The 25,233-nt window shown below is 37.5% G+C and overlaps 1 long non-coding RNA gene across 1 annotated transcript; it reads left to right on the top strand.

Annotated features, from left to right (window-relative positions):
* The first annotated feature begins 6,032 nt into the window (after window positions 1-6,032).
* On the top strand, window positions 6,033-22,260 carry LOC129526581 (uncharacterized). The gene is made up of 2 exons (XR_008671246.1): window positions 6,033-6,154; window positions 21,936-22,260. It is a non-coding gene; the product is annotated as an uncharacterized lncRNA (long non-coding RNA).
* Window positions 22,261-25,233: the final 2,973 nt, after the last annotated feature.

Here is a 25,233-nt window from a genome sequence, read left to right as displayed (position 1 = left end):
GATTAGTAAATCATGGCCTTTGGGCCAAATCCTATCTATCGCCTCTTTTTGTAAATAAAATTTTATTGGAACACAGCCACGTCCATTTACTTACATATTGTATATGGCAGAGTTAACTAGTTGAGACATATGGCCAGCAAAGCCTAAAATATTTACTCTCAGGCTTTTTCTAGAAAACATGTGTGGAGCTTTGCTATAGACTCTAAGCTTCTAAAAGTAACATTATTTGCAGGTAGTCTAAAGTGCATGTTCATTTTTTAAAAAGGCTTGAAAAATGCAAAACATACAGAGAAGATAAATTTAGGCTAAGAATGTGTAACACAGTGCAAGTCCCCTTCAAAAATTACCTTTACTTCCTAATATTGAAATAGGAAACTAATGTAGGCGAGCCATAATAAAATATTGGATAGATGAGTAAATATTCAATAACTTCCATTACAAAGTTCTAAAACAATCAAGGTGAGTAAAACCTTGGGGTTTCACAGTTGAAAAATATCAACTCTGTCATATTCCACAGGAGTATTTGCTATAGTTTGGATATTCATCCCCTCCAAATCTCATGTTGAAATGTGATCCCCAGTGTTGGAGGTGGGGCCTGTTGAGAGGTATTTGGGTCAGGGGAGTGGATTCCACATGACTAGATCAATGCTCTCTTAGGAAGGGAGTGAGTGAGTTCTGGCTCTTTGAGTTTCTATGGGAGCTGGTTGTTAAAAAGAGCCTGGCACCTCCCTCCTCTCTCGTTCGTATTTCCTCAACATGTGATCACTACATGCCTGTTCCCCTTTGTTTTCCACCAGTACTGTAAGGGTCCTGAGGCACTCACCAGAAACAGAGGCTGGTACCATGCTTCTTGTACAACCTGCAGAACCACAAGGCAAATAAACTTCTTTTCTTTATAAATTACCCAGCCTTGGGTGTTCTTTACACCAATACTAAATGAACTAACACAGTATTTAATAAAGAGTGCCTTATCGAATGCTAGTCTCATTCATTGTTAATAGATGTTGCCCAAAAGAGTGTTATATGATCAAAGAAGTTTGCTTTTTAGTCTAAGAAAGTTTAATGGGTTTACTATAGATTTTTCAGAACACTTAATATATTAATATGCATTGTATGTATCAAGGAAGAGAAATTTCTATAGAATATGTTCCAAAATTATTAGATCGTCGAATCTTTTTTTATTGATTTGCAGTGACTGCCATGTATTTAGCATACAATGGTACCACTGATTATTACTTTTATTGCCCAATAGGTGGGCCACAGTGCCCAAATATTTGGTTAAATATTATTCTGAATGTTTTGATGAGAGTGTTTTTTTTTGGATGAAATTAAGATTTAAATCAGTGAGTTTTGAGTAAAGTAGATTTCCCTCCAAAATGTGTGTGGGCCTCATCCACTCGCTTGATGGCTTTCATAAAACAAGAGCGACCTACCCTGAGCAGGAAGAAAATCTTCCTGCAAATGATCTTCAAATTTGAACTGCATGATTAGCTCATCCCTGAATCTCCAGCAGATAGCCTACTCTGCAGATTTTGGACTTGGTAACCTCCATAATCATATGAGCCAATTCCTTAAGATAGATAGCTCTCTCTCTCTCTCTCTCTCTCTCTCAGAGAGATCTCTCTAAGATCCAATATATATATATATCTCTCTCTAAGATCTCTCTGAGAGAGATATATATATATATAGGATTTACATATATAATTTATATATGTTTAAAATTATTATATAATTAAATAAAAATCAAATAAAATTATAATTAAATAAATTAATTTCTTATAAATTCAAGTATAAATTAATTTATAATTAAATAAAAATTATATATTATATATAATTTATATATATAATTTATATATGTATATAATTTTTATATATATAATTTATATATGTATATAATTTATATATATATAAGCCAGTAGGATATATGAATATATGTATGAATATTAGATATGTGTTTACATATATATGTATATATACATCATATATACATGATATATATCATATATACATCATATATGTATGTATATATGTATGTATATGTGTGAATAGATATGTGTGTTATATATATACATATACATACACACATATCTATATATTCATACATATATTCATATATCCTACTGGTTCTGTTTCTCTAGAAAACCTTGGCTAATCTAGTACCTAAGATTTTAGGGTCTTGTATTGGCTCTAAAATTGCCATTGGAGGTGCCTGTTAACCCAACCTGCAGGTAACTCTGCTTAGACCTCAGCAGAGAAGAAAAATGCTCTCTTACATGAAAAAGACAAATCTAGCTTCTTCATCTTCATAACAAAATGTCAATTTTATCTTGATTGTTTTTCAGCACCTATGAGAAAAGGAATAATTTCGTTTTTTAAAAAATAACATGTAAAAGATGTGTCATCTACTCAGAATTCTATATCTAAATAAATAATTGTCAAGAATGGGTGAAGAGTGTGAGATTTTACCCTATTTTCAAGCTAGTAAGTTACTCTATCACAATTTTGTAGATGCAAGCAGTAGACATGAAACTCCAGGGTAGTAAACAAGGGCTTTATTAGTCAAAGCAAAAGCAGTAGCCAGAATATTCATGTTTTCTTCCACTGGTTCCCTAAGCCCCAATTATGACAGGGTGACAAACAGTGGAACAGATGGCATTTTCAGTGGGTTGCATACAGCAGAGAAACCCAGAGCTTAGGGAACTAAATGTTTATAATGATGTAAGCATGCCTTTCTCCTTGTTTCCAAAAGGAGATAATATCTCCATCTTCAGTACTTTTTGCTATATACACTTCCCTGAAAAAATTGCCGGAACAAGACCAGGTGGGGGTGACTCACACCTATATTCCCAGAACTTTGTAAGGCTGAGGTGAGAGAATTGCTTGAGACCAGGAGTTTGAGACCAGCCTTGGCAATATAGTGAGACTGTGTCTCTACAAAAAATCAGATTAGCTGAGCATGACAGCTCACACCTATAGTCCCAGCTACTTGGGAGTCTGAGGTGGGAAGATTGCTTGAGCCTAGGAGATTGAGGCTTCATTGAGCCATGATCCTGCCCCTGTCCCTGCACTCTGGGCAACAGAGCAAGACCCTGTCTCTAAAAAAAACAAAAAAAGAAAAGAAAAGAAAAAATTGCCAAAGCAAAGGCAACAAAGGCATTCAGTGTCTCTGCTCACAAAATATGTTAAAATGGTAGATGCCCATGGATAATTATCTATCAACAACAAGCAAGTATGTAACTATGAATTATGTATGTACATATATACATACACATATACATAAAATATATTTAACTTTATCCTTCTATGAACTCAGAATAACAGGAAAGTACACAATCAGCCTCATCTCAACAGATGGGTCACCTTTCTGAAATATATTGAGTAACTTATTGTAATAGTATACATTATTTATTTTACAGAAGTTTGATCCCAGAACTAATCATATCAAGATCACTTCTGCTTGTTATATAAAGCCATTTTGAAGATAATGTTAATTCCATGGACCCAGAATTATATAAAGATTTACTTGTTAACTTTTATTTTTCCAATATGGCATCACAGAAAACCTTCTCTCTTGGATAACTGTTATGTTTTCTTTAGCATGATAAAAACTACTCAATACACTACTCAACTACTCAATAACAATATAATAATGATCACTAATTGTTAATTAGCCAGAGCTATAATAAGTAAAATAAATAAACCAACAGGAAGCAAAGCTGGGTTGGGCATCTTCCATTTTTATACAAGCAGAAAGTACAGCCACTCAGAGAGCTCCTGACTGATTTTGGTTATTTCATAACAACAAAGAAAAATAGAAATGGATAAATAATATAAAAGATTAAAACAATTAAAAGAAAAGCCAAAGCTTCTGTATTTGAAGGATTGCCATCTTTGGTTATATGCCTCCCTTTTTCTAAATACTTTCATTGAATCACACATTACGTATACAACGCTTTAGAGCTTTCCCAATCATTTTTTATTTTTCTCTTTAAAAACTATTATCCTACTTACCTAATGGTGGAAATCCCAAATTTCCTACCACCAAGATAATACTGTTATGGCATTTTTATTTATTTATTTATTTATCTAGTCATTTACGATGCCTTGAGAACTGAGTCCTGTCTATTGAAAATACATGAATAAAACACAATAGCTATGTTTAAAACGGCTTAAATCTAAAACAGTTTTGTTCAACATTTTAAACTATAAATATAGATCTAACCTTATAAATGGAAATAAATTGTAGATGGAGCCAAGGTTTAAGCATAAAATATGAAAGTATGAAAGTGTTAGAAGAAAACATGATAACAACTAATATTAGGGGTCAGGGATGACCTTTCTGGACATGTCACAAACCAATGTATTGAACTCCCTTTGAAGTTCAGCCACTGTGATTAATAAGCCTTAGTTTTGTCACGTGGCTTCTGTATGGCCGTGCTAGAAGAGATGAGGGCTTTTTTGTATGCAATTAGAGAGGACTTCTGTTTTGCACCTGTCTTTTACTTCTAATTCACTCCCTCAGCTCTTCGTTATTTTTATGTAAAGAGCAATGTTGCTTAGCAATAACCATCTAATGTTATATCTTTATAGCTATTATTTTCCTTATACATTTTAATGCCTAGAACTTCATGTCCAGCTGCACATTCTCTTCCAGCTAGGTACCCTCTCAATTTACAAGCCAAATTCTTACCAGTTCAAAAGCCACCTTGTGCCAGAGACTGTGTTCTACCTACCACCAGTGATGAGTTTCCCATTGCCTGCTGAGCTGTGGGTGATCTAGGTCCAAACTCCATCCTGCTATCTTGGGCTATCCTCAATCCTATATGTTGCAGGAGTTAGTTCTCAGGGACCAGGTGCTGCAAGAAAGTCTGAGGTATAAAATGGTGATTGGAGATCAATATCTGCAAAAGAAATGGGGGAAGCAGGATTGAGTAGAGAAGTTAAACTCTAGTACAGGCTTGGAAAAGCCTGGAGTGACCTCAGACAGCCCAGTGGGCAGCCCTAGAGCAGGACTTTATAACTCCACCTGGCTCAGCTATGGGCTGTCGCTGTCCTGGGAAGGATATGAGATTAGACAAGGCAGCTTTTAGCAGCTGAGGCAGATTCTGAAGTTACTGAGAGCTGGAAGGTATCTGGTGACCACATAGCTTACTGCTAGGTAGCAAGTCCTTCCTTGAAGGGGTATCTAAGATAGTATCTCTGTGCCTGCCACTGCAAAACACATGTAGAACACACAATACACACACACACATGCACACACTCACACACACAAAGAAAGCTAATCTCAAGAACTGACAACTTAATCCATAATGAGCTGAGAGTATCTAACTTGCCTCTGCAATCTTTCTTTGAGCTCTAGTACACTGACTTTCAAAGTTTGAGATTTTAAATGACTGTCATTTACTACCTGTTTGACTGAGGAAGAATCAGCAAAGTGATTAGGGTTTTGGCTAGAGACATGAATAAAGTTGTCCATGTGGATCGATGTCACCCTGCCACTATTAGCCAACATGACAGTGATTGCTAACTGCCTCCAGGGCATCTGCTCAAATGCTTATATCACCATAGAACAAGGCCGACCAGAACACTTCTCATGCCCTCCTCCAGTGGGCACAAGGTGCCCTCTGATTTTTATTATGAGAAGCAGATTACAGCAGTCTGGCTAGCTTATTGTCATAAATTTGCAAAATTTTGAAATTCCATTTTTCATGGTTAAGAATTACCTATATTGATGCTTCTGAGCCTCAGAAAACAATTTTAAGCACTGGAGAGAAACTGGGGATGAGTGAAAGTGTAATTTTACTCTTCACTGGATACAGCTAAGAGGGTTAAGACTCTGATATCACTAACGATTGTGTCTCTTTCTTCTCTGGTCTACTAAAAATAATTAAAATAGCTGAAATTTCTTAAATGAACTGTGTGCCAGGCATTTTATATACTCTATCTGTTGTGATTTCAGAAATAACCCTAAGAAGTATATTGGACATTGAGGCTTAGAATAGATAAGGATGTTTCCTAGAGTTGCAGGAGAGGCATGCAGTGTTAGAAACCCCATCTTTGTGACTCCAAACCAATTCTCAGCTCCTCCGCCAGACAACTCACCAGATAAAACCTTTGCATTTGCAGCAGAAAGTGAAGCACCTTAAGATTAAAGGTATGTTCAAATTCATTTTATAATGTTAATCCCTACAATCATCCTTTAAGTAGAGAAGTATCTTATTCCTTTCTTATAGATGAAGAATTTAAGGTTCGTAGGATCAAAATGACTCACAGACGATAATGTGGCTAGTCATCTGAAGATACGGAAATTGAATCCAAATGCGTGTGTGTTGTTTTCATTTTCTTTTTCAAAAAGGCAGCCACAAATGAGATGCAGAGGAAAATATTGCATGTAAGCTCTTAATAAATACAGAAACTCCAAATTGCATATTGCCAAACTATATAAACAATCTTCCACAAATAATGCATTTTGTTTGAGGAAATTAAAACATGGTTTATTGGAAAGGGCATTCAGCTGTGCATTAATGCCTGAATTTCAGTCATGGTTTCTCACCCAAATTCTACTATAACTGAACCACTTCTGCTACTGCTTAACTACCGCTGCGAATCCCAGTAATCAATGCCAGAGCTCCCTGCATAAGTGTTCAGCTCCTTATTTTCCATTTACTGACATGTGTTTCTCACAAATGCCTAGTGAGTTAGGTGTAACCATTCTCATTTTCTAGATAACAAAATAGAATCCTACAGAAGGTAATTGCTCAAAGTCAAAGAATGAAGCTCGTCATTAGAGACCTCACATTTTGAAATTGTAGTCATGGACTTGAAGACCAGCTCAGCCACTTACCAGCAGTGTGAACTTGGAAAAGTGACTTAACCTACCAAGTCTCAGTTTAAAGATATAGGATTTATACCAGATGGTACCTAAGCGTCCATTTAGCTCAGAGTCTAATTTTTTTCTCTCCCTAATTTAAGTAGACCCTCTTTCCTGCTTGCGCTCCCATGAAACCTCCAGCAATTTAATTGCAAGTCATGCCTACCAAGATAGATAGGTTATACGTCTAAAAGTATTTTAAATGTTGCCAATAACAATTTAAAAGGCTTTGTTTGTAACTAGATGAAGCATTTATATGATTCAAAATGGGTAGGTACAACAGAAGTATATATTGACAAAAAGTTGCTTTCATACCCCAGTCCCCGTCATTCAGTTGCCTCACCAATATAACAAACCAGTAGGCTTATCCTTCCAACAAATATTTTTAGTTTTCCATTTTAATACCTTCACAACTCAAGTAAAGGACGCCTAGTTATGCTTTTAGCTCCAATGAAAGGCATAGAGATCGGTTTATGTAAATAACTATTTAGGATATTTCCATTTACGTCTGAATGAGAGTGTCCTATACATTTCTTTAAGTAAAGAGTTTTTTTTTTTTCGTGTGTGTGTGTGTGTGTGTGGTTTTTTGTTTTGTTTTGTTTTGTTTTTTTGAGACAGAGTCTTGCTCTGTCGCCCAGGCTGGAGTGCAGTGGCGAGATCTTGGCTCACTGCAAGCTCTGCCTCCCGGGTTCACACCATTCTCCTGCCTCAGCCTCCCAAGTAGCTGGGACTACAGGCACCCGCCACCACGCCCAGCTAATATTTTGTATTTTTAGTAGAGACAGGGTTTCACCGTGTTAGCCAGGATGGTCTCAATCTCCTGACCTCGTGATCCGCCTGCCTCAGCCTTCCAAAGTGCTGGGATTACAGGCGTGAGCCACCGTGCCCGGCCAGTAAAGAGTTTTAAAATTATTTCTTGATGAGTTTTTCCATTTAAGCTCTTGCTTCCAGGATTGTAGAATAAGTTTGAAACTCCAAACTAATAGCGAAATGTACCACACAAGCTTATACTTATTTTTTAGTAACATAAAGTAATTTAGCAAAAGACCAAATATATTCCATCTATATTGGGCAAGAATAGTTGCATATAGTCTTGTGTGCATCCTTGTTTAAGAAGAGTGGCTTGAAACTGAAGTACGTAAGAGGAGATTTATGATAGCTATGACTGATGACAGGTGCTGAGAATAAAATTATAGAACAAATCAGTTGTGGTTTAACACAAAGGAAATCAAACCTTGCAATTATTTGGTAGAAAAACAATAAGAGATAGATTTACCCCAAAGACCAAAACCTTATTCTTTGATAGATTTAAAAGATATATAATTTGTAAATCCCCAAAGCCTATATTTTAATGAATTTTCAGAAGTCCTAATTGACTCAATCTTTGCAATAGTGACTATAAATTTAAACTACCTATTCAATTTGCCAAGAAAGAGAGCTTCATTTTAAAATTCTGCAATATAAATTTCCTTCAGAGTTTGACATCAGGTTATACTTCACTCTTTTTACAAAACACATCCATCAGCAGCAGGGTAGAGAACAGTTGTACTCATTTAGTGGTGAAGTAAATCTCTGTATTGCATATCTCCTTTTGACATCAAAATTGTATCTACAACTATCTTTAACAAAATGATCTGGTTGAGAGCGTGTCAAAAAGACCAGATTTATGCCTCTCATGACAGCTATAACTTGGCCACAATGCATGTAATTAAGGTATCAATTTAACAACCTGTACAATAACAAAGTTGTATAAAAATGCAGGAAGCATTGAGTTATAGCAGTTATGGGTCGTCCCTCCAGTGTTGAATTTCCTCTTTGTCAAGCATTCATATTCACTGCCAATGTGTCTTTAAGAGACATGGAGTGACAGCTGTCTGCTGATCTCCCTTTCCTCTCCCTGGTCTCTTGTAAACCTTCTTCCCCTGCCATCTAAGTCTTGCTCCCCTGATGCCCAGCACTGCAATGCCCAATAGTTCACTTTGACAATGATCTCTGTGGCCTCTTGGGCGCTTTAGAAAGAAGGTAACATATAGGTACCCAGCCACACTGAGGGTTTTATTGAAAAAATAAGTCATTTATTGCAGACACACAACAAAGTCAAGCCAGCCTTTCTCTAGAGGGCATCTGATTCTGAGCTGGAGTTTTTCTCTTATGAGAAGTACAGGCAGCATACCATGAAGTGAGACTAAAAGGCGAAATTGAGTAAACCATCCATGAACTGACAAGAGTTGAGATGATGAAAAGGATATTTACCAACTTTTTATAAAACAAGAAGAGACTGAACATTGTAAAATTTTTTAAATATATAAAAATAAGAAAACGTAGTAGAAAATGTAATTTTTTCACAAATATGATTTGGATATTCTGGTTTTATTCCTGGGATGCTCGTCTATCCCTTGGTTCTTTTGGGGAGTCCTTGTTTGTCCACGTGTCCTGCTTGGTGAAGGTGGTGCTTATGTCCTTGTTAGGTCTTCACGTAATCTCTCTCTCCATTGAACTTGCCTACACAACACATGGTTAATCTAAATCATCTTTCTCCCTCACCTGATGAATTTATCTTAGGAAAGGATATACAGCTTTGTCCCATTTGTTTTGTTGCCTAAGGAGCAGCATGAATGAAATGGGGTGGGGTGAAGGCAGCCAGGAAGGTCAGAGTGGAAAACTACTGTTCTATCTTTGGTTTTTCCTCTGAAAGAAAATCATCTCGGTGGCAAACTGACGTAAAAGAATCAGCAGCTCAGTTCTTGCAAAATTCTTTAAGCTGCTTGGGGAATTCGCAGCTAAAGAAACTCTCAAGGCTTTTAGAAATGTATTTCTAGTGAGACCTCCCCACTCTTCAAAATCTTTCCTAAAAGCAAATTAGCATCAAACAAAATATGGAATTCAAGTCCTAATTCAGCCACTTTGATAAAGCACTTGACCTGAGATTTTAGCATCAGCATTGTAAAAAGGGATGGTAATTATAAAATACACCTCTTATTCTTTTGGGGATTCAGTGAAATATGTATGTGTAGAACACTGGCAATTTTCCTTATAATTATTATTAGTTAGTACCGTTAGTTAAAAACTAATAGTATCCACTGTTGTCATAATAAGGATAGGACGAGTTAAAAACGTGAGGTATTTATAAAACGCTGGCTGACATCTATGAGCTGGTGTGGGTTCTCCATTATGCTTCACAGAAGACAATGTGCACTTGTACTCTTAAGAGTAAAATAATTCAGAATTATTTATATTTTAAAATTTCAGATATGTAAGAATGTGGGATGTTATGCTATGAGCTCTATTTATCAAGTTGATTGGGTGACCTCACTTTCATCTGGAATCACTCATACACATTTGCCAACTGATCTTCCCAGTAGCATGTCAGAGCAGGCTGCATTTTAATGAAGTCACCTCTGTTTATGCTGTAAAAACAACCCGAAACAGAAAGAGCATTTAGATCTCCTGGTCCTGTGACCAAAATCAATCCACCAAACTCTTTAACAGCCTTAAAAAGCAAGCAAGCAAACAAAGAAACAAACATAAAACAGAACAAAACCATGCTCATTTGAAGTGTATGCAAGTGGTCTCTAAGAAAATCTCCAAAGTAACAGTGAACTGAACTGCAACTTTAGAAAGTCAAAATAAAGAGGAGTTGATGTATAAAAATGATGCTAGACCTGGAGCAAAGAGGGCTTCCCTCTGAGACAGGATGGATCACATGCCAGGGCTGGGAAGCTTCCTGTTGCTTCATGGTATTGTGCAGTTGCTCAGATTGAATACTGAGAGCCCCCGTACTTGGGATCATGAATAAAACCTTGTGACACCTTTGATAAGACTGTTACCCTTGGAGCTGAACCAAGGTCCATTTGGGAGGCTGCACTTCCCATCTATTTTTCAATGGCTTTATATAATTCCATCTTACTCTAAGTAACTCTGCCATTAATCATTTACCTCATTTCCTCTCATACTTTGGAAACTATAATAATAAAAACTCATCACATAATGGCTAATCCACTGTGCCAAACTAAAACAAAACAAAGCAGCCATTAACAGAGGAAAGATCTATAAAACAATTCTCACCAGCTCCCTGGATTGTGATGCAGGAAAAAGAACATTGTCCTATTTTATAAGAGAAATTGCCTAGAAAACTACAGGGTCAAGGGCTGAAACTGACCTGCTTGCTGATCAATCAATAGCATAATGAATTATTGAATAAGTATCAAGATAATTACTAATGTGCCTTTTATAATTGATGGTTTAGACATGTTCCACTTCCATCTGAGGATTTTTAATTCCTATTCACGCATTTGTAGGATTTTCCTTTCATCTTGGTTGTTTGGGAACTGCTATTGATAAAGCATAAGAAGTAACTTAAGGTGTCATGTGTAACCAAGTAAAGCTGAAAAATACCTGTCGATATCAAATCCACTGTAAAAGCTGAATTGTTAGCCACATGGAAATGTTCCTTCATCGTACTTCAGCTTGGGTTACTGTCTTGGTCATTTATGCTGCTATAACAAAATACCACAGACTAGGTAATTTGTAAACAATAAAAAATTACTTCTCACAGTCTGTGAGGCTGGGAAGTCCAAGATCAAGATGTCCCCAGGATTAGTGTCTGGTGAGGGCTGCTCTCTGCTTCCAAGATGGCACCTTGCTGCCAGATCCTCCAGAGGGGAGATATGCTGTGTCCTTACATGGGAGAGGAGGGGAAGAGGGTGCTCCCCTCGACCTCCTGTGCTTGTATAAGAGCCCTCATGACTTAATCACCCCAAAGGACACATGTCTTAATATTGTTGCATTGGGGATTAAATTTCAACATTCGTTTTTGAGGGGACACCCCTCATTCAAATCCTAGCAGGTACTGAGCTCACAGATTAATTTCAGAGGACATCAGAGGCTGAGCTTTACTCATACACTCTTCAGCTTTGTCTTGTTTGAACTTGCAGATTCTGAAATGCTTTTTCTTAACTGATCTTAATAGTCACTCATGATACTTAAGCATCTTTTATCCAAATTGTCCATGAAAATATATCATGAGGTTTAGTTACTGCATTAGGGCACTTCCTTGAAACAACAGATTATCACCAAATCATTGAAACAGAACAAATCAAGCTGGAATTAGGCCTGGCTCTTGCCTCCTCTCTCTCTCTCTCTCTCACACACACACACACGCACACAATTGAATCCATAACCACAGCATTGTACATAAAGACCCCTCTTGCCTCTGCTGGATGTTTCCATTGGGTGCTCACAGCTCACATCTTTATTGGATAGTGTGAGGAAGGCAGACAAGTACGGGAAATGGACATCTGCTTTGGTGTCACACTTTCTTATTTTGTCTCCAGATATGCTGTGTAAGTTTGGGAATAAAGTTCTTACCCTCATTTGCTCTTTATCTCAGAGTCCTTAATCCACATTTGTAAAATAGACATCTTCTCAAGGATGTCAAGATATCTATAATATCTCAGATCATCTCTTCTCCTGTCCTTTTTGCTTAATTTTTAAAACCCATACTTAGCAGGCTCTTCTGAAGTTGGCTTTCTACAGTGTGAGAGGCAGATGGTCCAAAAGGAAAGCTTATTTCTGATCTAGACACCTCTGTGCTCCTGAACCATACCAATGATTTTGGAAAGTAAGAACCAACAACAGTCAAAAGCTGAGAACAATAAGACACATAAAACTAATCTTGAAATTATTCTGTGATCAGTGTGGGTCCATTGGAAAAGGTGTGCCATGAATAAACCCCAGTTAAATTTATCCAGGAGCTAAGTGAGAGCACTCACAGAGTAAAGGGGATCTTGAACAAGTATACTGCTATGGTTATGATCTCTCTGGCTAGAGGATGGAAGGCTTTTCTCTTTTTCCAGTTCAGTGTTAACTTCTTTTCATTGGTAAGAAATAGAAACATAGTAGTCGCATCTAGTGTTTTAGTCAAAAATATGCTCTGAAAATTGCATGGCAAAATAGATAACAAACATACTGCCTATCTTCTTTCACTAAATGTTAGACCGTGCATTTCTGAAGACAGATAAATCCAGCATGCTTATGGATTTTTTTTTCTTTAAGCTGACCTAAATGGTTTTATAAGGTCTGTCATTGCAAACCAATATGAAAGAGACAGAGAAAGAAATCGACCTGCTGTCACATGAGAGACATGAAATATTAGATCGTTCCTGGAATACGGGGACCACTGAGCATGCCAACCCACTCTCAGCTAAGCTCTGATGGAGGAAAGAGTGACAGCTATTTATTAGAACAGAAAACAGGGTATGTACTTTAAAGATCAGCAACATGATGTAAATATTGACTCATCTCAATTTTTAAGCTGATGAAAGAGTGTCTGTAATGTTAAACCCTCCTTCTGCAAATCGGTCCTGTCAACACAAGATGATGGGAGGGGTGGATATTGACAAGAAATGAGAAAGGATTTACTGACGGAGTATTTCTATTTTTTCTCATTTAAAATACATGGAGATACTTTATAAGTCTCCACGGAGCAGTAGAAAGCCAGGCTGTCAATTCCTGGAGGAGCTGGACAGGCAAAATCTCTATCTCCCAGTTAAAGAAGGACCTAAATAACCATGTTCTTCCCAGAGAAAGATAACTATGCTAATGTTTCAACATTTAAATTTTCATTTAACTTACCCAGATGAAAACGTTTATTTCTCTTTTTAGCAGCTGCTGGGAATGTTCAAATTTGAGGTTTGAGGAAAGTACTGGAAACTTAGAAGTTTGCAAGTGTATCCTGCTTTTTGGAAGTCTGTTCCTTGGAACAATAATGATAATATCTTTATTCCCCGTGTAGGAAGAGACTTTCACTAACACAGAGGAAATCCATTTGTTTTCTTGGATAATTTCACTGACTCATAAGGGCGTCAGGAATCAACTTACCTCAGAGTCTCTATCTTCTTATCTTTAAAAGTGCAAAACATTTCCCTGACACCTGCCTTAAGTCATAGTTATAATACTTGATTTAGAAGCACACACAGAGTTTAAAAGCTTCCTTTTAAAAGGGAAGTTGCTATAAGCCTTAAAGTTTCAGGCACTCAGATTCCTTTGCCATTCCTCTGATGAATGCCATTGAGGCTCTTGGGCACATCTCAAGTGGTAGTATTTCAGGTCAGTTTTCAAGATAAACGAATGATACAATACATTCAATCAAATATGTGCACTCTCTTTTGTACAGAAGTACATAAAAACGAAACTTAAGTTATACCCTGGAACATTTTGTGCTTCTATGCACCTGTATGTTCCAAGTATGATTCATAGTCAGTCAAATTCTGGGTCTGAAAGTAACAACCTCCCACTTTATTTCTTTTTGGTAGCTATCATACATTAGAGTCCATTCAGCTTCATAAAGAAAGGACAACATACTGAGGTAACAATACATGGCTACAGACTTGCTTGATGTAGTACAATATATCAGATGATTACTGAGAGATGGATGGCTCACCCTTTCGTTAGAAGGTAGAGGCAAAAAAATCACCAAAACAGCTTTTCTAGGTGTTTCCTTCTATCTTTTTGTGATTTGTTCAGTAAACATTTGAGAGTCAGCCCTGACTCTGAGCATATTTCTGGCAATTTAGCATTATGCAAGTATAAGGCAGCTTGTGAACTCACAGGTGAGGGGGCTGGGAAAAAGGAAATTTAAAGGGCTCAGCTGAGAGATGAGAGGAAATCCATATGATGTTAAGGTAATAGACATATCTGTGGTTGAATCATGGCTCTGTCATATTTATATGACTTTGAGCAAGTTTTGTAACACCTTTGAGCCTTAGTTTAAATCTTATTCTCCTTCTATCTTTCTAGCTCTATCTCTATTTCTATCTTTATATTTCTATATTTCATCTCTGTCTCTCTCTGACTTGTAGCATGTGCTCATTTCCATGGTGTTATAACCCCTCACTGCAGCCGAGTTCAAATTACTAACGTAGTGTCAGTGAATGTGGAGGTGGGATGAGATGTGCACAACTGGCCCATGTGAGCAGGCTCCAGCATTCCAGCTGCTCCTTACAAGGTGCAGCACATACTGAGATATCAAAGGAGGTGTGGTTGGATCATACTAAGGAAGAGGAAGAAGAGAATTTCAGTCTTTGCAACAATCATAAAAAACAGAAGGTGTCTAACTCTAGAAACTGTGAGGGGAGACAGCATCTCTTGTTTTTAAGGCAATGAGAAAGCTGAATGAATATCCATCCTGGGCTCAGAAGTAGGCTCATAGTGCTACAAAGTTGAGTCATTTATGAGAAGTTGAGTAGAGTCAAGGGAATCTGTGGGTTGTGAGCATTATTCCTGACTTTCTTAAGAATAGATACAATTAAATTTAATCACTTTCAGAAGTGCCAGGCTCCAGGCTAGATTCTGTTAATACAAAAGTGTCCCTTCTCCCAAACGCTTTATGAGGTGTAGGAGAATAGAGATATCTAGACAAATCAATGCTGTTATTATAGATGGTTTTGAAGATGGATCCCATCCTACAATGGGGTAGTAGAGTTTTCACAGTTTACCTTGGAGAATTCAAGGCACTCTTTAAAGAGGAGCTGACCTTTTTCAATCTTGAAGAATGTGTGAGAATTTCACAGAGTATCTGAAGTTGAGAGAATCTCGGCATGCAAAGGCTTGGAATAGGAAAGAGCACGGTGTGTTTGAGGACCCAGCAGTATCTCAGTGTGAATGGGATGCAGAGTGTGAGGGGTGGTTATACACAAGCATAGACAGGCAGATGGGGGGGGCAGGGGGGTTACGTCTCTTAGGCTTCTCCAGAGAGGCAGAGTGAATGAGATAGACATATAAAAGGGATTTTAAAAAAACTTTCAATAGTGTTCAGGGTACAGGTGGTTTTTGGTTACATGGATAAGTCATTTAGTGGTGATTTCTGAGATTTTGGTGCACCCATCACCCGAGCAGTGTACACTGTACCCAATATGTAGTCATTTATCCCTCCCCTCTCTCCCTTTCCCCTTGAGTCCCCAAAGTGCATTATATCATTCTTATGCCTTTGCATCCTCACAGCTTAGCTCTCACTTATAAGTGAGAACATACAGTATTTTGTTTTCCATTCCTGAGTTATTTTACTTAGAATAACGGTCTCCAGCTCCATCCAAGTTGCTGCAAAGACCATTATTTTGTTCCATTTTATGTCTGAGTAGTATTCCATGGTGTATATATACCACATTTTCTTTATCTACCCATTGGTTGAAGAGCATTTAGGTTGGTTCCATATTTTTGCGATTGTGAATTGTGCTGCTGTAAACATGCATGTGCAAGTGTCTTTTTCAGATAATGACTTCTTTTCCTTTGGGTAGATACCCAGTAGTGGGATTGCTGGATTGAATGATAATTCTACTTTTAGGTCATTAAGCAATCTCCATACTGTTTTCTGCAGTGGTTGTACTAGTTTACATTCCCGCCAGCAGTGTAAAAGTGTTCCCTTTTTACCACATCCACATCAATGTCTATTATTTTTGGATTTTTTAAATTATGGCCATTCTCGAAGGAGTAAGGTGGTATCTCAGTGTGATTTTAACTTGTATTTCCCTGATAATTAGTGATATTGAGCATTTTTTCATAAGTTTAATGGCTGTTTGTATATCTTCTTTTGAAAATTGTCTATTCATGTCCTTTGCCCACTTTTTAATGGGATTATTTGTTTTTTTCTTACTGATTTGTTTGAGTTTCTTACAGATTCTGTATATTAGTCCTTTGTTGGATGCATAGTTTGCAAGTATTTTCTCCCACTCTGTGGGTAGTCCGTTTACTCTGCTGATTATTTATTTTGTTGTGCAGAAGCTTTTTAGTTTAATTAGGTTCCATTTATTTATTTTTGTTTTTGTTGCAGTTGCTTTTGGGTTCTGAGTCATGAATTCTTTGCCTAAGCCAATGTCTACAAGACATTTTCTCATGTTAGCATCTAGAATTTTTATGGTTTCAGGTCTTAAAGTCTTTGATCTATCTTGCGTTGATTTTTGTATAAGGTGAGATATGAGAATCCAGTTTCATTCTTCCACATGTGGCTTGCCAGTTTTCCCAGCACGAATTATTGAATAGTGTTCTTTCCCCATTTGATGTTTTTGTATGCTTTGTATTTGGTTTTATTTCTGGGTTCTCTATTCTGTTCCATGGATCCATGTGCCTATTTTTATACAGTACCATGCTGTTTTGGTAACTATAGCCTTGTAGTATAATTTGAAGTATAAAAGGGAATTTCTTATGGGAATTGGCTCACTTGACTATGGATGCCAAGAAGCCTCACCATTTGCAGCCTGCAAGCTGGAGACCCAGAAATGCTGGTGGAGTAATTAATAATTTGAAGGCCTGTGAACCAGAGAAATCAATGATGTAGTTCTCAGCCTGAGACCAAAGACCTGATAATCACTGTGGCCACTGGTATAAGTCCCAAAGTCTAAAGGTCCAAGAACCTGGAGCTTTGACATCCAAGAGCAGAAAAAGAAATATCCCTGCTCCAGAAGAGAGAAGGAATTCACCCTTTCTCTGTCTTTTATTATATAGAACCCCCAAATGAAGTGAATGATGCCTACATTGGTAAGGGCAGATCTTCTTTACTTAGTCTCCTGATTCAAATGCTAATCTCTTTCAGAAATGCCCTCACAGACACACCCAGAAACAATGTTTTACCAGCTATCTGGGTGTCCAATAACCCAGTCAAGTTGACACGTAAAATTAACTTTTACAGGAAGCAAGTTCTTAAGGGTCCTGTGCATCCAGAACAAAAGTGTTACTTTCATCATACAGAAATGGCAATGCCTGGCTAAGTAATGCTGTCACACCACTTGTGTGAAACAAAACACTACATGGGTGGAGAAGTGATGAGCTTTGCCCTGTAAATCTGATATTTGCCTGAATGGTGTTCTCTACACAACTCTTCATGAACCTGTTTCTCAGGTAAATCACCATCCACACAGAGACCCTTCCTTAATCAGCTTATTTAAATTTCTTGAATTTCTTTTTTTTCCATAGGGCTTACAATAAAAATAGTTTCTGTTTTATAGATATGCATTTCAGTTTCAGGTGTCAAAGATACACCACATTTGCTTTCCTCTATGTGAATTTAATTCTGACCATAAACATCTATCCTGCCTGCATCATGAGAAGAAATTTCACCCCAATCATATTTGGAGTTTCCTGTACAAGAGCTCTGGACAGTTCCTGGGGTAATAGCTAGCATAGAGGATTAGGGAGATTCCTCACGTCATGTGACCTCCTTTTCCCAGCCTCATGTGTCCCTTTACCATAGTAAGGGCTGTGTCTTCTTTACCACAGTAAAGGCATGGAAAAATTCGGAGAAATTAGGGCCCAACCTCCCCGCAGGTATCACACAGTTTTTCTCTTCTCAGGTCTGATCACTGCTAGGGGTTCTTCATGAGCATGTGATTATGAGGCAGAGAGTTGCTTCTTCTCCCAGGCTCCTAGAAACATGTGTCCCTTCTGCTTGGCAATCTGCTTGGAATAAGACACAAACAAACAAACAGCAACAACAAACCCCATGGAATGATAGATAATCAGTTTTTAAACATTTTTCAGTTATAATTTTTAATATTTATTGTGTTGGGGTATCTGTTCCCACTCACTAGGCTATGGATCTTGGGGGAGCAAGATCTTCTCTCTTGTTCCTCAAACAACTGGCAGAGTGCCTGTGTGCAATAGGGTTTTTATAAATATGTGTTGAATAATTTCATTTATTCTAACCCACTAAATAAATTTTTACCAACTTAATTTTGCACAAGAAGTAACCTAAATATAACTTTTTGGTACTTAGCAACAACTTTACAACCAAACAGTTGAAATAACTGTAAATATTCCAACTAGTTTTGCCCACGACATCACAGGTGGTTGTTGCTATAAAGCACCTGCAAGACAAAATTAAAGTATCAAGAGTTCTAGATTCAACCTTTTTCCCTCTACACAGGAGTTCAAGGTCCTTAAATCATGCATATAATTAAGTCTTTAGGTTTTCTTTTTCCCAAACAGGTTGACATTTTCTTTTCCTCTTCAAGCCAAGATACTACTCTGGTAAAAAATAAAAAATAGAAAAAGTGGTTGAGGGGGATACAGAAAGAAAGTTTAAAATCCTCCCCCTTACACTGAATTTTCCATATAAGTGTGTGAATGATTAAAGACACTGATTTTTTTTCTTCTCACAAACAGATGGCCTTAAAATGCTATTAACTAAAAGCTATATAGGTACATGACTAGTCAATAATAAAGGGTAGATTTACCAGCAACAAACAGAAAAGTCCACACTGAGCATAAAACCAGTGAAATGGACCAGAATACGCACATGGAGATCACACTCAAGTTAGAAAATGTTTATATTTATTTATACCTCAACATTTTTAAATTCAGAAAAATCACCTTTCTCTAATTTAAATGATTAATAGAAGGCTGTTTTCTTACAGGGTTACTGATAGGATCTTGATTGTCAGCATTTCTCAGGTCCAAATGCTATTTCTCAGGTCCGAATAGGTATTCCTGTAATCATTACACCAAATTAATTATGTTTGGCCACTCAACAGTCATCTATATTCACTCTCTCCTATAGTAATCTCTATTTTATTAGCATGTATCTGCTATGTTCTCTTGTAGACAAAAGTTGTGTCTTAAAAAAAGGCATACACTTTGGATTTGGAAAACTCAGTATTTCTGGCAGAAGAAGTAGGGCAAATTTCCATACATCACTCAGGCTTAGCTTTCTCTGAGACAACACATGCTCTTGAGGCAGTTATGAAGATAAATCAAATGCAGTGATTTTAAAATTATGCTGGACAGAGTCTTAAGGATTCCGGAGAAAGAGGGGTCTTTCAGATCTCTTGTAGACTATAGAGGCTATGTGTTACTATGCCCTTGCCTCAAATGTCTCACCTCCACCATAGTATCTCTAGCTTAATTTGTTATATTAATAAAATAGATGGGCCTTCTCTTTGCATTGTATTTTGTTTATAGCAAGATTCTGCTCTTAACACTATTTTTGAATATCATTAAACTGAGGTGTACAAAACATTGTATAAAAAGTAAAGGACTGTTATCATACTGTTATTTTTAATTTGGCTATGAGGTTAGGTTCCGTTATTAGCAAGACATAATAAATTTTAAGCAAAAAGATTTATAAGTGTAAGAGTGTTTAGTTTCTTTTGACCACGATGCCTGAATTGTCTAGTTCATACTGTTTTTTTAGTCCCCAGCCATGTGGCTCAGTACTAATTGTTGTGCTTTGATCAAATGTGATTTATGCATGTGTGTGTTTCAACAATGATTTTTAAAGACTGATTAACAACATACAGAGGCTGGCTGATCAGCCAGTAAGAGCACTGCCTCTGCTTACATAACTGTGATCTTAAATACACACTTTAAGAAAAATAAACCTTGAAGCCAATAGTGCATTACAAGAGTAATTCTCAATATTCAGTGTAATATAAAACTCACCACATCTATTCATTGTCAAATTGGGATTTTATGTTTAGTTTTGCTGATGCTGTTCATAGGTTGTACCTACATACTTTACAGTTTAAATTCAACACTGTGATAGTCCCAAGGGTCTCAGATCTTATTTGCTTTGGAACAGTGGAACATGCTATTTGGACACATCAATATTGACCTTGGATTCTCTGGAGGATTTTTGCCTGGATTCTGAGCATTCAAAGACTAACATCATCAGTAACAAGTTATTTACTGAAAACAGGAGCTAGTTTTAATAAGAGAGAAGCATCAAATAGACTTAATGTTTTAAATGGAAAGTTTGACAATTCAGATGAACAAAAGAACCATTGTGTGGAGCACCCTGGCTTTTGAACATGTCTTCATTTCCATATGAGGTAGATCACACTGGGACTGCAGGCATCCTTTCATGCAAAGTGTCTGATATTACATGTATATAATTAGTGTAGACACAGCATTAAGTACTTTGGCAGTTTATAGCTTGTTTCAGTCTCATCTTTCATTTCCTTAAATATAATCAGGGAAGATAGTTACCTCAACCAAAACAGATTGAAAGAGACATCAAACAGATGTCACTTAACTCCTATAGAAGAACACAGGATTGGAGAAACATTACATAGATGTTATAATTCAACAGCTGAACACCAGGCAAAAATTCAGCTCTTAGAGTGCTAAGATTTCATTTTGCAAAGAAAGAGGGCTGCCAGGACCAAGGAGGGAGGAACAGTGGCTCTCATTTTGAACTAGGATAAACACTTCTTGGTGAGACCAATGTACTACCTTCATAATTTTCATGTGTTTAAATCATGTTGCTATGTTTTACAGGGGAATTTTGTTAAATTGAAAACAACACAGTGGTCCTCCCTTACTTACAGTCTGCTTTCTAAGGTTTCTGTTATCTGCATTCAGTGGAGATCCAGAAGTATTACATCACTACTCTTGTGTTTTGGGGCCATTATTAAGTAAAACAAGCACCATGGTACTGCAAAAGTTTATCTGATCACCAAGATCACTGAGAGACTAAGGACAATCCAGGCACGATGGAGCAGGACGGCATGGGATTTCATCACGCTGCTCAGAATGGCACACTTTCTAAACTGAGGAGTTGTTTGTTTTTGACATTTCTCACTTTCATCACAATGCTTACATCATTCACCTCACTTTGTCTCCTCATATAGGCATTGTATCATCTCACATCATCAAAAGAAGAAGGCTGAGTACAGTGTAACCCATTTTGAGAGAACCACATTCACATAAGGTTTATTTCAGTATATCATTACAATTGTTCTATTTTATGATTATTGTTACTAATCTCCTACTTTGCCTAATTTATAAATTAAACTTAATCATAGGTATGTGTGTATAGGAAAAAAATATGGTATTACATAGAGTTTGGTATTATAGTATCCGAGGTTTCAGGTATCCACTGGGGATCTTGGAATGTATTCCCTGCGGATAAAAGCGAACTACTGTAACCAACAGCTTGGCTTCAAAATGCATTTTGAAATTTTTCTTTTTCCTTTCTTACTCTTAGCCTTGGAACACAGTTTAAAGCTTCGTTTCCCTACCTTTCCAACAGACACTCCCTTGCACTGCTGGCTTATCTAATTATGTGTTTGCTTAGAAATTCCAGGGACTAATATTGAGATGAACCAGGCATGGAGACCAAGCTGCAAAATTCCAGAAATGACCTCCAGGTTGTTAGTCTACAACCCAGCCATCGTCGAGATAACATTAGACTGCGTTCCAGGTGGACCATGACTCAAGATAGCCACCAGACCAAGGCACGGACACCTAGCACCCAGCACCACTCCTGCATCCCTCCCACTCTAAGTTCCCCTTTATAAACACCTCTCCACAGTCGAAGGTTTGAAATCGTCTTTTAAGGGCATGAGCTTGGCCATTCCCAAATCTTGGCATTTGAATAGAGTAGCTTTCTGTTCATCACACCCCGCTTCTCGTGTTTTCAGCCTCTGAATGGAGCAGCCAGACTTGCGTGTGGTGACGCTACTGTATGACTACATCAAACAGAAATAGAGACCAAAGAAGAGAATGAGGAGAGTAAAGTTAGCAGGAGAAGTGGAAAAATAAAAGATAGCTCTGGGGCCGGGCGCGGTGGCTCACGCCTGTAATCCCAGCACTTTGGGAGGCTGAGGCGGGGGGATCACGAGGTCAGGAGATCGAGACCATCCTGGCTAATACGGTGAAACCTCGTCTCTACTAAAAATACAAAAAAATTAGCCGGGCGCAGTGGCAGGCGCCTGTAGTCCCAGCCACTCGGGAGGCTGAGGCAGGAGAATGGCGTGAATCCCGGAGGCGGAGCTTGCAGTGAGCCGAGATCGCACCACTGCACTCCAGCCTGGGCGACAGAGCGAAACTCCGTCTCAAAAAAAAAAAAAAAAAAAAAAAAGAAAAAAAAAAGGGAAAAGAAAAGACAGCTCTGGAAATCACAGAGAAAGGTATGAATAACCAGAGTTTTGGGAGAAGAGTGGCAGCCTTCATAAAACCAATTCCATATTTACTTGGATGTAATTTGAGGAACAAAAAGAGCCATACAAAATATTCTCGTTTTGCGTTACTCTGACAAGTAAAAATAAGAAACCAAATACACATACAGTGTGTACCACAGATTATAGTCTTATATCCTTACAAAAACTTTTAAGAATTAAAGAGGTGATGATTCTCATTTTCCTAATTGTAACAACAGAAAGACTGAGGTCTAACAAGTAACTTTCTCTACGGAAGCTATGAACCAATACAAACCAGAGCCAAGCACTCCAAATCCTGCATTCTTCTCACATCTTATACCAAGTTGCCTGCTGGTGTTCTGATGCCCAAGCCTGTCCTTCTTTCTCCTCTTAGATGAATCACATTCAATCACAGTGTAAACAGTGTAGAACAATATTTTGGCAATCTGCTATAGAAACCATAATCAGAGAAAATATTAATAACCCTGGCAGGGACCGAGTATATTTGTACGCTCCACCTATAACCTGAGAAAAACACTGTCTCCTTTCCATGAATATTACATGCTTTGTGAGGCAGCACATCAACAATATATCACCTTTACTGTCAACTTCACAGTAAAATGTGATGGCATATTATAAATGGTGCGAGACACTAGTTGGGGAACCAGAGGATGGCTTTCTTAGGTACTAGACAAAGGTCTAATGGATGGTCGTTTTCCAGAATTGTATCGCTTTGTTTCACTTTGCATAAATATTGATTACACAGTATACATGTGCTCCTACTGATTAGATGGACTGGGTCTCAGAAATTTTCTATAGAGTAGGGAAATGCTTTTTGAAGTGAGTTTTACTTGCTTCTTTATTACCTAATAAGAAATCCCTTCTACCTTCAAAAGGTCCAATAAAATTATTGCCAAAACCCAAAATTTGGAAGGGCTTTTCTTTTTTTTTTTTTTTTTTGAGATGGAGTCTCACTCTGTCACCAGGCTAGAGTGCAGTGGCGCAATCTCAGTTCACTGCAACCTCTACCTCCTAGGTTCAAGTGATTCTCTTGCCTCAGCCTCCTGAGTAGTGGGGACTACAGGTATGCGCCACCGCGCCTAGCTAATTTTTTTATTTTTAGTAGAGACGGGGTTTCACCATGTTGGCCAGGATGGTCTTGATCTCTTAACCTCATGATCCACCTGCATCAGCCTCCTAAAATGTTGGGATTACAGGCTTGAGCCACCACACCCAGCCGGAAGGGCTCTTCTTAATCCTAGCTTCTTACTAACATGACATAATCAGATTCTAATATACTATGTATCAGGAACTATTTTCATTTCCATTTCATATTTAGAAACCCAAGCCACTGATGAGTTATAGTTGGTTTTGCTGGATATATGTTCCTAATATTTTCACAGCAACTACATATCAAAAAAGACAGAGTACGCTTATAGTTGACTAACTGGAGGGCTTTTTTGGCATAATAATTGCTATATCTATTTATGTTAAGAATTTTAAAACCCTAAGAAGCAAATATTGCAATTATTAAATATTATCTCCCCGTCTGCAAGAAAACTCTTTTCCTTAATCGATTTTCTTAAGGTTTTGGTAATAATATCTCTATCCTCTCTCATTCACACAATAGCTTCCTTCCAATCTTCGTGATATTGCCTGTAATTTATGTATCACTCGGGAGCACTGCAACTCACATTATCCATGGTTCTAATCTCACATTGAAAATCGAAATATTGTGTGATACAATTAGAAAGAATATGAAATAACTTAAGTCTTTTAACTCAAGTGCAACTCTTCGCTTTGAACTTAGTGAAAGGATTCTCTTTGTTTTGGCTTTGGAGATGACTCATTTTGCAGAAAAAGAAAAAAAAAAAAGCCTAACATTGTCTCGCCTACTGCCCATAACCCACCTTAATCCTTAGTTCATAAATCAGGGTTTTCGCCTTTCTCAGCTTCTGAAAACAAATCCAAACCTTCATAAATGCATTTTCTATTGATCCGGTGGTTATGAAAACCTTTACATTTTCACTAGGGTCTACCATTCATGCCTATCTCCCAAGATAAATTACAGTTTCAAACTGAGACGAGCTAAACTGGTTCAAACACATTTTGAAATGGGATCTCCCTCCATGGAAAACAGGTTGGCTTTGAACGGAAGATCAGTCTTGAAAAAAAGTTCTATATTTTCCCAAGATCACCAAGTGAGATTTTGCCACGTTCATTTTCTTAGATGTACTTGGTTAGGATAGAAAAAATGTCAATCTGTTAAAATTGGAGTGAGCTCATAGAAAGTCAAAAGTTCACAGGATGAGGCAAGAGCAGGAGGAGAGTTTTGCCTGGCAAGAGCAAAGTGATGGCATTGCTGAGCGACAAACTGCCTGATTAGAAGAGATTGGGGAAAGGACAGGTGAAAGGGTTTTGGATTTAAGTTGAGCAACAACAGGCAAGACAGGA

This window comes from Gorilla gorilla, chromosome 15 (assembly GCF_029281585.2).
Source record: "Gorilla gorilla gorilla isolate KB3781 chromosome 15, NHGRI_mGorGor1-v2.1_pri, whole genome shotgun sequence".
Taxonomy (NCBI): Eukaryota; Metazoa; Chordata; class Mammalia; order Primates; family Hominidae; genus Gorilla; species Gorilla gorilla.
The sequence above is the reverse complement of the archived record's forward strand: the minus strand, read 5'-3'. Positions and strand labels throughout refer to the sequence as shown.